The sequence below is a fragment of the Salvelinus namaycush genome, unplaced genomic scaffold (assembly GCF_016432855.1).
Source record: "Salvelinus namaycush isolate Seneca unplaced genomic scaffold, SaNama_1.0 Scaffold2592, whole genome shotgun sequence".
Classification (NCBI taxonomy): Eukaryota; Metazoa; Chordata; class Actinopteri; order Salmoniformes; family Salmonidae; genus Salvelinus; species Salvelinus namaycush.
Genome location: NW_024059444.1, coordinates 25,001 through 31,460, shown reverse-complemented (window position 1 = coordinate 31,460; position 6,460 = coordinate 25,001).

Genomic DNA, 6,460 nt, shown 5'->3' with positions numbered 1-6,460 from the left:
GTCCGCAGAACAGCAGCTGAGTGGCGAGAGTGAGCAGTCAGCGGTGCAGTCAACCAGTCAGGCGACGGTGCAGTCAACCGGTGAACAATGCTCGGAACCGGGGGAGCAATGCAGCGTCATGTCGCCTTCCACCGATAGCGAAAGTGATGGAGGCGGCGGTGGTGTGCCGTCCACAACTGAAGGTTTGAGTGATGTCATTTTGAATGAATATGCTACCTATATTAAGGGTATTAACCCTTCAGTTAAAAGAATAGACAATAGTCACACCAGTCTGTCACGAGTACGGGAATTCCTCCGCATTATGTCCGAGGACAAATCCGATGAAGGCCTGTGTTTTCTGGACAACTACATGCGTGTGTATGAGTGGTACCGGACATGTGAAGGCCGTAGTTTGGCACCATCCACATTAAAACTATACCGATCAGATGTTAGAAGTTTCCTGAAATATCTTATTCAGTTCCGGCCGAATGGTCTGCAAGCTAAAGCCAGTGTAATTCGCAAATTGTTACTCTGCTTGGCAAAGATAGACAGGGATTCTAGGCAGAGCCTGGCAACGCACATGGCACAATTTCGCAGACGCTGCAGGGACGAGGTGCTCAGCGCTGCGGAGTTAAAACGATTTTTGGAGCTAAGCAATGCATCTATTCCTTCTGTTCTCAGCAGGCTGGAAGTCCGAGCCACCTCATCTGACAGACGCAGGTTTGCGGCTCTCATGTCCAGCCGGTTGGCGACTTTTAATGGAACTCGACGATCCCCAGTCACCATGTTCGGTGAGAGTGATTTCAATGAAATAACCAATGAAAGTGGGGTTTATCAAATGACTGTAGCAAGCCACAAAACTAACTACAGCTTCGGGGAGTGCAGAATTGTTATATCTGATGAGGAATACACTTGGCTTCAACGATTCCATCGGATCAGGCCTCATCTGAGTGGAATGACCCCAGACACAACACTCTTCTTTTTCACATGCTCTGGTAAACCATACGGTAATCTCTGTGATTGTGTGGGTAAGATTTTTGCAGAGTTTGGCATTGGAAGGAAAGTGACATTTGGTACAATTCGAAGAAGCATTGCCACATTAAACTTTAATCTTGGGTCGCTTACAGACCGTGGAACTGTGGCTGACCACATGTGTCACTCCCTGGAGACGCAGGCACGCTACTACCGTTCCCATAATTTGCCTCATAATGCAAGCCAGGCTCGGAGACTAATTGAGGGACAAATCAATCCATGAATAACTCTAAATAAATACAATATTTTTTGCAATTAATCCTTGTCTTTGTGTGTCATTTTCATTCGATTTCAATAGGAGCACCTAGTAACCCAAAAATAATACCAGGTGCACTCATTCGATTAGAATGGGAGCACCTGGTAACCCAAAAATAATACCAGGTGCACGGAGGGGAGGATGAGTACAGACATTTTATATAAAAGCTCCATAAATCCCTTAGGCCGGTGGCCACTGACTTGTGCCCGTAGTATGGTGCTCCCATATCGGGCATGGGTGTGGGCAGGCCCTTAAAAGTCATTTTCATTCGATTTCTGTAGCAGCACCTGGTAACCCAAACTAACATAAGGTGGTGTCAGTAGTGAGGATGCGGACAGACCTTTTATATAAAAGCTCCATAAATCCCTTAGGCCGGTGCCTACTGACTTGTGCCCGTAGTATGGTGCTCCCATAGCGGGCATGGGTGTCTGCAGGTCATTTAAATTCGTTTTCATTCGATTTAAATAGGGGCACCTGGTAACCCAAAAAGTGGGCACTCTGTCGTTTTTCCTGAGTAGTTCAACATAGAAAGTATTCAGACCTTATTTTTGAAAAGCTCCATAAATCCCTTAGGCCGGTGCCCACTGACTTGTGCCCATAGTATGGTGCTCCCATAGCGGGCATGGGTGTCTGCAGGTCATTTAAATTCATTTTCATTCGATTAGAATAGGAGCACCTGGTAACCCAAAAATAATACCAGGTGCACGGAGGGGAGGATGAGTACAGACATTTTATATAAAAGCTCCATAAATCCCTTAGGCCGGTGCCCACTGACTTGTGCCCATAGTATGGTGCTCCCATAGCGGGCATGGGTGTCTGCAGGTCATTTAAATTCATTTTCATTCGATTAGAATAGGAGCACCTGGTAACCCAAAAGAGGGCACTTAGCCGTTTTTCCTGAGTAGTTCAACATAGAATATTTTCGGACCTTTTTTGAAAAGCTCCATAAATCCCTCAGGCCGGCCCCCACTGACTTGTGCCCATAGTATGGTGCTCCCATAGCGGGCATGGGTGTCTGCAGGCCATTTAAAATCATTTTCATTCGATTTCAATAGCAGCACCTGGTAACCCAAACTAACATAAGGTGGTGTCAGTAGTGAGGATCGATTTCAATAGCAGCACCTGGTAACCCAAAAAGAGGGCACATAGCCGTTTTTCCTGAATAGTTCAACATAGAATATTTTCGGACTAATTTTGAAAAGCTCCATAAATCCCTTAGGCCGGTGCCTACTGACTTGGACCCCTACTATGGTGCTCCCATATCGGGCATGGGCGTGGGCAGGCCCTTAAAAGTCGTTTTCATTCGATTTCAATAGGGGCACCTGGTAACCCAAAAAGAGGGCACATAGCCGTTTTTCCTGAATAGTTCAACATAGAATATTTTCGGACTAATTTTGAAAAGCTCCATAAATCCCTTAGGCCGGTGCCTACTGACTTGGACCCCTACTATGGTGCTCCCATATCGGGCATGGGCGTGGGCAGGCCCTTAAAAGTCGTTTTCATTCGATTTCAATAGGGGCACCTGGTAACCCAAAAAGAGGGCACTCTGTCGTTTTTCCTGAATAGTTCAACATAGAATATTTTCGGACTTTTTTTGAAAAGCTCCATAAATCCCTTAGGCCGGTGCCTACTGACTTGGACCCCTACTATGGTGCTCCCATATCGGGCATGGGCGTGGGCAGGCCCTTAAAAGTCGTTTTCATTCGATTTCAATAGGGGCACCTGGTAACCCAAAAAGAGGGCACTCTGTCGTTTTTCCTGAATAGTTCAACATAGAATATTTTCGGACTTTTTTTGAAAAGCTCCATAAATCCCTTAGGCCGGTGCCTACTGACTTGGACCCCTACTATGGTGCTCCCATATCGGGCATGGGCGTGGGCAGGCCCTTAAAAGTCATTTTCATTCGATTTCAATAGGGGCACCTGGTAACCCAAAAAGAGGGCACTCTGTCGTTTTTCCTGAATAGTTCAACATAGAATATTTTCGGACTAATTTTGAAAAGCTCCATAAATCCCTTAGGCCGGTGCCTACTGACTTGGACCCCTACTATGGTGCTCCCATATCGGGCATGGGCGTGGGCAGGCCCTTAAAAGTCGTTTTCATTCGATTTCAATAGCGGCACCTGGTAACCCAAAAAGAGGGCACTCTGTCGTTTTTCCTGAATAGTTCAACATAGAATATTTTCGGACTTTTTTTGAAAAGCTCCATAAATCCCTTAGGCCGGTGCCTACTGACTTGGACCCCTACTATGGTGCTCCCATATCGGGCATGGGTGTGGGCAGGCCCTTAAAAGTCATTTTCATTCGATTTCAATAGCGGCACCTGGTAACCCAAAAAGAGGGCACTCTGTCGTTTTTCCTGAATAGTTCAACATAGAATATTTTCGGACTTTTTTTGAAAAGCTCCATAAATCCCTTAGGCCGGTGCCTACTGACTTGGACCCCTACTATGGTGCTCCCATATCGGGCATGGGCGTGGGCAGGCCCTTAAAAGTCGTTTTCATTCGATTTCAATAGGGGCACCTGGTAACCCAAAAAGAGGGCACTCTGTCGTTTTTCCTGAATAATTCAACATAGAATATTTTCGGACTTTTTTTGAAAAGCTCCATAAATCCCTTAGGCCGGTGCCTACTGACTTGGACCCCTACTATGGTGCTCCCATATCGGGCATGGGTGTGGGCAGGCCCTTAAAAGTCATTTTCATTCGATTTCAATAGCGGCACCTGGTAACCCAAAAAGAGGGCACTCTGTCGTTTTTCCTGAATAATTCAACATAGAATATTTTCGGACTTTTTTTGAAAAGCTCCATAAATCCCTTAGGCCGGTGCCTACTGACTTGGACCCCTACTATGGTGCTCCCATATCGGGCATGGGCGTGGGCAGGCCCTTAAAAGTCGTTTTCATTCGATTTCAATAGCGGCACCTGGTAACCCAAAAAGAGGGCACTCTGTCGTTTTTCCTGAATAATTCAACATAGAATATTTTCGGACTTTTTTTGAAAAGTTCCATAAATCCCTTAGGCCGGTGCCTACTGACTTGGACCCCTACTATGGTGCTCCCATATCGGGCATGGGCGTGGGCAGGCCCTTAAAAGTCAGTTTTCATTCGATTTCAATAGCGGCACCTGGTAACCCAAAAAGAGGGCACTCTGTCGTTTTTCCTGAATAATTCAACATAGAATATTTTCGGACTTTTTTTGAAAAGCTCCATAAATCCCTTAGGCCGGTGGCTACTGACTTGTGCCCGTACTATGGTGCTCCCATATCGGGCATGGGTGTGGGCAGGCCCTTAAAAGTCATTTTCATTCGATTTCAATAGCGGCACCTGGTAACCCAAACTAACATAAGGTGGTGTCAGTAGTGCGGGATGAGTACAGACATTTTATATAAAAGCTCCATAAATCCTTTAGGCCGGTGCCTACTGACTTGTGCCCGTAGTATGGTGCTCCCATAGCGGGCATGGGTGTCTGCAGGTCATTTAAATTCGTTTTCATTCGATTTAAATAGGGGCACCTGGTAACCCAAAAAGTGGGCACTCTGTCGTTTTTCCTGAGTAGTTCAACATAGAAAGTATTCAGACCTTATTTTTGAAAAGCTCCATAAATCCCTTAGGCCGGTGCCCACTGACTTGTGCCCATAGTATGGTGCTCCCATAGCGGGCATGGGTGTCTGCAGGTCATTTAAATTCATTTTCATTCGATTAGAATAGGAGCACCTGGTAACCCAAAAATAATACCAGGTGCACGGAGGGGAGGATGAGTACAGACATTTTATATAAAAGCTCCATAAATCCCTTAGGCCGGTGCCCACTGACTTGTGCCCATAGTATGGTGCTCCCATAGCGGGCATGGGTGTCTGCAGGTCATTTAAATTCATTTTCATTCGATTAGAATAGGAGCACCTGGTAACCCAAAAGAGGGCACTTAGCCGTTTTTCCTGAGTAGTTCAACATAGAATATTTTCGGACCTTTTTTGAAAAGCTCCATAAATCCCTCAGGCCGGCCCCCACTGACTTGTGCCCATAGTATGGTGCTCCCATAGCGGGCATGGGTGTCTGCAGGCCATTTAAAATCATTTTCATTCGATTTCAATAGCAGCACCTGGTAACCCAAAAATAATACCAGGTGCACTCATTCGATTTCAATAGGAGCACCTGGTAACCCAAAAATAATACCAGGTGCACAGAAGGGAGGATGAGTACAGACATTTTTTAAAAGCTTCATAAATCACTCAGGCCGGCCCCAACTGACTTGGGTCCGTAGTATGGTTGTTCCATATAGGGTATTGAGGTATGTAGCCTATCTAAAATCATTTAAAACCATTATAAAAATATGCACCTGGTAACCCAAAAATAATACCAGGTGCACGGCAGTGGCACTCTGTCACTTTTTCGACCAATTCCCGAAATCTTGAAATAATGATAAAACATAATTCCCGATGGGCTAGATGCCCCAAATTTTGGCTCATACCCTCTCTCGTGATGGTCAACAGTTATCCACTGTAAAAAAAATTTCGGAACCATAGGAATCTATTGTACAGGCAAGTGATTTTTTTCCCCAAAACATTAAAACACGATTTTCTATTAAAATGTTTTATAGAAAAACGGTTATAATTAGATGAAAATGTTCGTCTATTTGTACCCTTTCGTGCAAAAAAAACCTCAACCAGATTGGAGTTGTATTTTTTGTGTTATTAACGTTTTAACGGTTTTAGTGTCCACAAACTTTTGGCAAAAAATCGGAGCACATTGAAATCTATCGATTGACACGCCTTTTTTCGATAATTCGGCCTGTCCGGCGATGACACACTCCCTGGTGGGTGGACCAGACAGGTACCGGCGCGATTTGAGAAACCTGACTTTTGACAACAGGACTTCCATGTCCTAGAGAATCGGCGGTGGTGGCAAACTGCTCAGTCCGATTAGGAAACGTGAAACGGACACGTTTGAGGGATGTGAGACCCTCGGAACCATGGTCCCTTGGACCTTTTACCTCCGGCGACCGATTTAGGGTGATTCCCAACCCTTCGGTGCCCGATTTAGGGTGTTATTCCAGCCCTTCGGCGCCCGATTTAGGGTGTTATTCCAACCCTTCGGCGCCCGATTTAGGGTGTTATTCCAGCCCTTCGGCGTCCGATTTAGGGTGTTATTCCAACCCTTCGGCGCCCGATTTGTCCTAACTTTTGTTCCAAATGTC